A 10327-nucleotide genomic window follows, 5' to 3' on the forward strand; every position below is an offset into this window, starting at 1 on the left:
GGTGAGAAAATGATGGTAATAAGTCAGCTCTTACCGTAAACATGAGCGGAGAACTTGCGTCGTTCGTCCTGCAGCTGCGGACTCTCTTGCCTCCTCCTACCGGCAGCCTCCGACCGTCGGATGCTTACACCATGGAGAAGGGGGGGGGGGGGGGGGGGACCTCAGCCCGGCTGCCTTCGCCTCGTCGAGAAACGTGGCTTCCCTCGGAGACACTGGCGGTCACCACACCCCTCCGACCTTCAGGTTGTACAGGCACGACCATATAATCTCACTAAAAGACCAGTAACACAATAAGCAGATAAGGGATTTTCCCGAATTATCCTAGTAAATGAGTCTAATAACATCTGAATCGCTCCCAGTGCCCTCGTCTTTTTTTTTTTTTCTAGTCTTTCACTCTCCCTTTCCTCATCCACAAATCGTTCATCCTCGCTCAAATTAATGGGGAAATTTTGGCTTTCTCGGTCCGAATCGCTGAAGCTTTACTATGGAACAGAGCGGTCAAGCGAACATGATTCCCGACCACATGTCAACCGGCAGGTTTCAGTGAAAAAATGGTGGTAATAAGTCGGCTCTTTCCAGTAGTTATGAGCAGAGCTTGCGTCCTCCTGCAGCTGCGGAGTATTACCTCCTCCCACCGGAGACACTGGCGGTCACCACACCCGTGGCCAAACCCCTCCGACTTTCAAGTACCACGACCATATAATCTCACTAAAACACTAGTAACACAATAAGCAGATAAGGGATTTTCCAGAATTATCCTAGTAAATGTGTCTAATAACATCTGAAATGTTCTCACTGCCCTCGCCTTTTTCAGGGGCCGACCGGCGGCCCCTGAACGTGGAATGCTTCCACCGTGGAGGAGGGGGAAAAAAAGCACAGCCCGGACCGACCAGCTGCTTTCGCTTCGCCTCGTCGAGAAACGTGGCTTCCCTCAGAGACACTGGCGGTCACCACACCCCTCCGACTTTCAGGTACGACAGTATAATCTCACTACAACACTAGTAACACAATAAGCAGATAAGGGATTTTCCAGAATTATCCTAGTAAATTTGTCTAATAACATCTGAATCGCTCCCACTGTATAGTCTGTTTTTTTTCTTCTAGTCCTTCACTCTCACTTTCCTCATCCACAAATCTTTCATCCTCGCTCAAATTAATGGGGAAATCGTCGCTTCCTTGGTCCGAATCGCTCTAGCTGCTGGTGGCCATGATTGTAAACAATGTGAGGATGTGAGGAGCTCCACAACCCGTGACGTCACCCGCACATCGTCGGCTACTTCCGGTAAAGGCAAGGCTTTTTTTATTAGCGACCAAAAATTGCAAACTTTATCGTCTATGTTCTCTACTAAATCCTTTCAGCAAAAATATGGCAATATCGCGAAATGATCAAGTATGACACATAGAATGGACCTGCTATCCCCGTTTAAATAATAAAATCTCATTTCAGTAGGCCTTTAAGGATGTCATGACAGGGATGTTTTCTTGTGGTCTACCAAATGTTCTTCTTAGTGTTCCATACTTGTGTTTTATTGTACTAAATGTTTGGCAGCTAAATCATACTTAGTGCAAACTATCTCCAGACTGAGTGTATTTTATAGCAAAAGTCACGTCATGAGAAAAATCAGCTGCGAGATGCTGATTTGCAACTTCCTCCTCCACCGCTAGAGGGCGTTGTTCCCCAGGCAAAGTCATTGTTCTGTGCTATTCAATATTCATATTGTCAAGCATTGAGGCAACAGGGTGTCAGACAATGATGGATGTTCATTGTTTTCACACTTATATCTTTTTCACCTCAGTGACGTGGGTGGGATCGTCATCACCATCGTCATCTTCATCTGGGCGTTTGTGTTTTTCGGAGGAGCTCAGGGAAGCGGGAGGAGGAGGGGTGACCCCCACTCATTCAGAGTGGAAGGAGGTCAGCTCGCACACTTTCCCACCCTACCCTGCCACACACACACACAAACACACACATATTTGTATTTCTTACCTTCCTGAGACCTCCGGAAAAAGGCCTACCTCTTTAGGACCACCCTTTCTAGGATATATAAAGATTTGTATTTACAACGTTAAAGGGGAACATTATCACCAAACCTATGCAAGCGTCAATATATATGGTCTTGATATATATATATATATCAAGACCATGTATTTTTTTAACCAATTTCCGAACTCTAAATGGGTGAATTTTGGCGAATTAAACGCCTTTCTGTTTATCGGTCTTGTAGCGATGACGTCAGAACGTGATGTCACCGAGGTAACACACCCGCCATTTTCATTTTCACATTACAAACACCGGGTCTCAGCTCTGTTATTTTTCGTTTTTTCGACTACTTTTTGGAACTTTCGAGACATCATGCCTCGTCGGTGTGTTGTCGGAGGGTGTAACAACACTAACAGGGAGGGATTCAAGTTGCACCACTGGCAAGAAATCTGCCGCCAGACCCCCATTGAGTGTCTGCACATTTGACCGGCGATGCTAAGACAGACATGGCACAGAGATGTATGGATAACCTGCAGATGCTTTTGCAACGATAAAGTCAACGAAATAACAAAGGTGAGTTTTGTTGATGTTGTTGACTTATGTGCTAATCAGGCATATTTGGTCGCAGCATGACTGCCAGCCAATCGATGCTAACATGCTGCGCTAATCGATGCTAACAGGCTATTTACGCTAGTTGTATGTACATTTGAAACTAGATACCCACAATCAATGCGAAACAAACACTTACCAATCGACGGATTTAAGTTGCTCCAGTGTCACAAGTTTCGAAAGTCCTGATCGTTTGGTCCGCACATTTTACCGGCGATGCTAATAAGGCAGCCATGCTATGGGCCACTTCATTAGGTACACCCACGCTATGGCCGAATTGCGTCAATAGCTATTCGCTCAATAGCGTCAGTCTCTTCTTCAATTTCGTTTTCGCTATCTGCCTCCATACTCCGACCATCTGTTTCAATACATCAATCAATCAATGTTTATTTATATAGCCCTAAATCACAAATGTCTCAAAGGACTGCACAAATCATTACGACTACGACATCCTCGGAAGAACCCACTAAAGGGCAAGGAAAACTCACACCCAGTGGGCAGGGAGAATTCACATCCAGTGGGACGCCAGTGACAATGCTGACTATGAGAAACCTTGGAGAGGACCTCAGATGTGGGCAATGGATGTTGAGCGGGTCTAACATGATACTGTGAAAGTTCAATCCATAATGGCTCCAACACAGCCGCGAGAGTTCAGTTCAAAGTGGATCCAAGACAGCAGCGAGAGTCCCGTCCACAGGAAACCATCCCAAGCGGAGGCGGATCAGCAGCGTAGAGATGTCCCCAACTGATACACAGGCGAGCGGTCCATCCTGGGTCTCGACTCTGGACAGCCAGTACTTCATCCATGGTCATCGGACCGGACCCCCTCCACAAGGGAGGGGGGGACATAGGAGAAAAAAGAAAAGAAGCGGCAGATCAACTGGTCTAAAAAGGAGGTCTATTTAAAGGCTAGAGTATACAGATGAGTTTTAAGGTGAGACTTAAATGCTTCTACTGAGGTAGCTTCTCGAACTGTTACCGGGAGGGCATTCCAGAGTACTGGAGCCCGAACGGAAAACGCTCTATAGCCCGCAGACTTTTTTGGGGCTTTAGGAATCACTAATAAGCCGGAGTCTTTTGAACGCAGATTTCTTGCCGGGACATATGGTACAATACAATCGGCAAGATAGGATGGAGCTAGACCGTGTAGTATTTTATACGTAAGTAGTAAAACCTTAAAGTCACATCTTAAGTGCACAGGAAGCCAGTGCAGGTGAGCCAGTACAGGCGTAATGTGATCAAACTTTCTTGTTCTTGTCAAAAGTCTAGCAGCCGCATTTTGTACCAACTGTAATCTTTTGTACATGCGTAATCTGTTGAATCGCTTAAACCGCTGAAATCCGAAGCTGAATCCGAGCTAATGTCGCTATATCTTGCCGTGGTAACCGCCATGTTGTTTGTGTTGGCAGCCCTGTATGACGTCACAGGGAAATGGACAGTCACATCGCAAATAGCGAAAATCAAGAACTTTAAAGCTTTTTTTAAGGGATATTCCGGGAGGTGTAAAAAATTTTTAAAAACTTCGGTGAAAAAAACAAGCCACTGGGAACTGATTTTTATTGTTTTTAACCCTTTTGAAATCATGATAATGTTCCCCTTTAATACTATATACTAGGGGTCGGCAACCTTCAGCATACAAAGAGCCATTTGAGCCCATTTCCTACCAAAGTTAACCCACCTAGAGCCGCAAACTCTGTTTGAGCCCTAAAATGACAATAACACTACGTTTAGTTTCATTACATTTAAAGGCCTACTGAAACCCACTACTACCGACCACGCAGTCTGATAGTTTATATATCAATGATGAAATATTAACATTGCAACACATGCCAATACGGCCGGTTTAGTTTACTAAATTACAATTTTAAGTTTCTTGTTGAAAACGTTGCAGAATGACGTTTCGGGTTGTAGCGGACATACTAGCCCAGCAACACACACGGCTAAAAGTCGTCTCTTTTCATCACATAATTACACAGTATTTTGGACATCTGTGTTGCTGAATCTTTTGCAATTTGTTCAATTAATAATGGAGACTATAAAAAAGAATGCTGTTGGTGTATTGCAGCTGCCTTTAGCACCGAGACACAGCCGATGTTTCTTTGTTGTGAAGCTTTAACACAGAGCGGTCAAGCGAACATGTTTCTCTACGTCAACCAGCAAGTTTTTGGATGGGAAAATTGTGATATTAAGTCAGCTCTTACCGGAGACTTCAGTGGATTATGGGACCTCCTCCTGTAGCTGTCAAAAAGGCATCTGTGATCTTGGCTCCTCCGTTGGCTTTTCTCTGAGACACTGGCGTTCACCGCAGCCATCCGACTTTCAGGTATGACTTTAGAATCTCACTAAAACACTATTAAAATAAGCAGATAAGGGATTATCCAGAATTATCCTACTAAATGTGTCTAATTACATCTGAAACACTACCACTGCCGCTGCCCAGAGCAGTCACTTTTTCTTTTTTCTTTTTTTGTGCCTCACTCTAACTTTCCTCATCCTCAAATCTTTCATCCTCGCTCAAATTAATGGGGTAATTGTCGCTAAACGACTATTAAAATAATAAGCAGATAAGGGAGTATCGAGAATTATCCTAGTAAATGTTTCTAATTACATCTGAAACGCTACCACTGCCGAATTATCCGAGTAAATGTGTCTAATTACATCTGAAACGCTACCCCTGCCGAATTATCCGAGTAAATGTGTCTAATTACATCTGAAACGCTACCACTGCCGCTGCCCAGGAGCCTTCGCTTTTTTTTTGTGCCTCACTCTAACTTTCCTCATCCACGAATCTTTCATCCTCGCTCAAATTAACGGGGTAATTGTCGCTAAAACACTATTAAAATAATAAGCAGATAAGGGATTATCTGCTTATTTTAGCGACAATTATGGGGTAATTGTTTGCTATTTTCTCCCCACTTATTAAGCACACAGGTGAACCAACCCTGTCAATAGTAAAAATAATTAAACTGTCCATTTAGCATTAAATGTTTTATTTTCAGCAGAAATGTTTCTCATTTCGATTTGTCCATTGGCGATTTACTGGGGGTTGACCACTAAAAACAATGCAATTGCTTGGCAGCAAAAGGTGACGCATCGGGGGTGTTACGTACATTTCGATAGACAAAATATTGCAAGATCACAAACCAAAATAAAAACGGCTACATTAAAATAGACTAACTAAATAAAATAAAATAAATTAAAATTAGATATTATTTATTTTATTTTTATTTTTTAAAGCCAAAAGGAGCCAGGCTGGAGGCATGAAAGAGCCACATGCGGCTGCAGAGACGTGGGTTGCAGACCCCTGCTAGATACATACTATGCAAATATAAAAAAAGATAACCTTTTGCCTGCAATGAGCTGGTGACTTGTCCAGGGTGTACCCCGAATGCAGCTGAGATCGGCTCCGGCAGCCCCCGTGACCCCGAATGGGACAAGCGGTAAAAAATGGATGGATGGATGGATGATTTATTTTAAGTTATTTCAGTATGTCTCTACATACTTATTTATTTTTATTTTTGTATTAATTTTGGCCAAAGGGGGTGCATTTCAATTTCTTACACACACTTGTTATTTCATATGTTAACCAGAGGCGGATCACTTTTAAAACCGACACAATTTGGAAAAATCTCTTCTTTTTGGGACCACCCTAATTTTGATGGATTTCACCACTAGGGGTGCAAATGAGACATTCTCTATTAGATGTGAAGTGAAGTGAAGTGAATTATATTTATATAGCGCTTTTTTCTCAAGTGACTCAAAGCGCTTTACATAGTGAAACCCAATATCTAAGTTACAATTAAACCAGTGTGGGTGGCACTGGGAGCAGGTGGGTAAAGTGTCTTGCCCAAAGACACAACGGTATTGACTAGGATGGCGGAAGCGGGGATCGAACCTGCAACCCTCAAGTTGCTGACACGGCCGCTCTACCAAACAAGCTATACCGCTTGTTGATATCCTTTACACACTGATGTCGCTTTTTGTTTAAGAACAACATTTCTCAACTGTGATCAAAATGATGAAGCCTAGTCCTGAAAACATTTCTTCGATCAAGATGCAATGGTTTTCCGTTTTGGGACCAGGATTTTGGTCCTAACTTGTTCTGCGGTCCTCATATGGAAGGTACTTTTCCTAGTCGATGTCTCAAGAAGGGTAGAAATACAAGAACATATTTTCCAGATGAGGGTGTGTGTGTGATACGCAGGAGTGGTATATTTATAAGAAAATCCCATATGTACTATGTAGGCTACGTACCAGTATTTGCTGTAACCACTGTATGATGGGCCTTTTTCAATTCTAATGAATCATATGAAGTTGTAAATCACACAAATCCATCATAACTCAATAATATTTTTAAAAAAAAACTGTTGCTAGGCAGAGTTCATAGACTACCCTATTCTGCAATTTAAAAAATTTCACACATTTTTGGCTTGTAATCTGTTTCAACATTTTTCAACTGCTCTGCATTAAATGTAAAATACACATTAGAAGACAAGAAGGTTAAGATGAGGCACATTTGAGGGGATTTCTTAAACACAAAATGTGTCATTCGACTTGTTCAACAATCCAGATGCTTCAAAACATAACAAGCCCGAGTCGGGATGATTTTAAAATGTGTTTTTAATCCTATTAATGATAACACCATACATTGATATTGAGCAGGCCGCCATTGTTTGCTCTCGTCCAGAAATAAGACATAAATAGACACTTTGGTACTGTAATCAAAAAACAAAATCTTAAAACCCACAAACGAGAGCTTTTGCGTCATTTAAACATTGTTTTGCTAAAAAGCAAAATCGTCTTTGGTATCTTAAGCGGATATCTGAACACAGGTCGTGATGAGGTGACGATGATGGGCGTCGTCAGGGTTTCAGCTCTCCCGTCCAAAGGCAAAACCCAGTAACTCAATGTTGGTCAAAACTGAGCTGATAATAATTTTGGAGTTCCTAGGTGATATGCTTTACATTAGTGTATGTGATATTGTCATTTGTTCCGTAAGTGCAACTACCACATAACCGCGTAGATACAACAGAAAAACCTAGTATCTCAAGGGACCAATCGGAGCTTCTTTGTCAGTCGCCTTATTGTCTTTAAAGGGGAACATTATCACAATTCCAAAAGGGTTAAAAACAATAAAAATCAGTTCCCGGTGGCTTGTTTTATTTTTCGAAGTTTTTTTCAAAATTTTACACCTCCCGGAATATCCCTAAAAAAAGCTTTAACGGTATGGATTTTCGCTATTTGCGATGTGACTTTCCATTTCCCTGTGACGTCATACAGGGCTGCCAATACAAACAACATGGCGGTTACCACAGCAAGATATAGCGACATTAGCTCGGATTCAGACTCGGATTTTAGCGGCTTAAGCGATTCAACAGATTACGCATGTATTGAAACAGATGGTCGGAGTATGGAGGCAGATAGCGAAAACGAAATTGAAGAAGAAATTGAAGCTATTGAGCGAATAGCTATTGACGCTATTCGACCATAGCATGGGTGTACCTAATGAAGTGGCCCATAGCACGGCTGCCTTATTAGCATCGCCGGTAAAATGTGCGGACCAAACGATCAGGACTTTCGCATCTTGTGACACTGAAACAACTTAAATCCGTTGATTGGTAAGTGTTTGTTTCGCATTAAATGTGGGTATCTAGTTTCAAATGTACATACAGCTTGCGTAAATAGCATGTTAGCATCGATTAGCATAGCATGTTAACATCGATTAGCTGGCAGTCATGCCGTGACCAAATATGTCTGATCAGCACATAAGTCAACAATATCAACAAAACTCATCTTTGTGATTTAGTTGACTTAATCGTTGCAAATGCATCTGCAGGTTATCCATACATCTCTGTGCCATGTCTGTCTTAGCATCGCCGGTCAAATGTGCAAACACTCTGGCAAATTCAATGGGGGTCTGGCGGCAGATATCTTGCCAGTGGTGCAACTTGAATCCCTCCCTGTTAGTGTTGTTACATCCTCCGACAACACACCGACGAGGCATGATGTCTCCAAGGTTCCAAAAAATAGTCGAAAAAACGGAAAATAACAGAGCTGAGACCCGGTGTTTGTAATGTGAAAATGAAAATGGCGGGTGTATTACCTTGCTAAAAGACCGATAAACAGAAAGGCGTTGAATTTTCAGAAATTCACCCATTTAGAGTTCGGAAATCGGTTAAAAAAATACATGGTCTTTTTTCTGCAACATCAAGGTATATATTGACGCTTACATAGGTTTGGTGATAATGTTCCCCTTTAATGAGACATTTGCACTAATGGGGGCCGACGGTCAACCTGATTATGTGATATTATGGCACGAGGGGATATTTGGAAGATTGGCCCAGGACGTTGCAAGCACCTTCATTAAATGTATTGTTCTTGATTCTCCCCCTTGCATACTCTTTTGAGCAGATAACTGTGGAGGTCAAAATAAAACCCGGACGCTGTACACGGCTCTTGCCCAATGTGCAAACGCAGAATGGGGGCCCACCCGAGATTGTGATAAAATATCTGGAGAAAGGGCACACGTTCATGAGAGCAGATTCAATTCGACAAGAAAATGAAAGCTCAAGAAAATATCTCTACGTTTGATGACTTTGTAGATCTTTGTAAGACAGCATCAAGATAGATTGTTTTTCCTTTGTTTTCTCAAAATCAGCTAGAAGTGAGTTACTGGGTTTTGCCTTTGGATGTGAGAGCTTTGGGAGGATTGTGTTTAAAAAAAGGGGACAATCGCAGGAAAGAAGGATCTTCACCCTTTGGCTTCCCATCTTTACTTTTCCACGCGTGTTTTCCTGTCGCCACCTAAAACTTACTGCTGAAGATCTAACTTAGCAAGCTCCTGAGCTTTTGTCAGAATTCTACATAGCTTTTTTTGATAAAGTATGACAAATGCTTATAAAACATAAATTAAGCTTTGTTTGCACCAAGTGGTATCGTTTTTTGGGGGCGGGGTTTGTAAAAGAAATAGTGTATTGCTTTGTGGCACCCTTCTTATAGGGTACTAACCACATTTGTAGGGCTGAGCTGGTGTGTTGATTGGGTCACGTACAGGAGACGTAAAAACCAAGCTTGCCTGGTTAAGAAGAAAGAGGTCCACTATTGACAGCATGACACTGTCTGCACGAGCCAGGTCAGGATTTACCTTTCTAAACTGAGGCAGAAGGTTGAGAACTTGATGGAACATTTTAATTGCAGAAACGTTCTTCAGGAATTTTGAAATGATCATCGCCTGTTTTGATTACGGGAAGCAACATCTCAATGTAGTTCCAGGATAAATAACATTCCTTATTGCAAGGTATTGCTTTGAAAGGTTGAACAAGTTTAGCTTTAGAAGCATTTCAACTGCAGGAGCTTCTTTAGGAACTAGGAGTGCTTCCGTCACAGGGCCCAGGCCTTGAATTTAGTCCCAGTCTACGGTATCTTCCCACTCATGATGGCAAGGTAGTGCATTCGAAAGGTTAAGGAACTTGGAGGTGGGATCTGATGTGCGGAGGGGTTGTTATTCACTGTTTTTTTCGTCATTCCATGAGATGGAAGACCTCTCGCAGAAAACCACAGACTGTCAGACAAGGTGAAGGCTAACTGCTAACTCCTACCACACCCAGAACTGGAACATAACAGAAGCCAGATCAGGACTCACAGTCCCTTACCACACAGGCCTTGCAGTGCGTTGTAGAAACGCAGTAGTTTTAGACGTTGGAGCTAAAAATGAGGAACTTTTAAAGCTTTGATTGT

General features: G+C 42.3%; 1 protein-coding gene across 2 annotated transcripts in view; it reads right to left on the reverse strand.

The window, feature by feature from the left end:
• Positions 1-7192: 7192 nt before the first annotated feature.
• Positions 7193-10327, reverse strand: part of ramp2 (receptor (G protein-coupled) activity modifying protein 2) — a 16256-nt gene continuing 13121 nt past the window's right edge. For both annotated transcript variants that reach the window (XM_061905359.1, XM_061905360.1), the window contains one exon: positions 7193-10327. This exon is cut by the window's right edge and continues 852 nt beyond it. The gene's annotated coding sequence lies outside the window, so the exon portion shown is untranslated.

This window comes from Nerophis ophidion, linkage group LG07 (assembly GCF_033978795.1).
Source record: "Nerophis ophidion isolate RoL-2023_Sa linkage group LG07, RoL_Noph_v1.0, whole genome shotgun sequence".
Classification (NCBI taxonomy): Eukaryota; Metazoa; Chordata; class Actinopteri; order Syngnathiformes; family Syngnathidae; genus Nerophis; species Nerophis ophidion.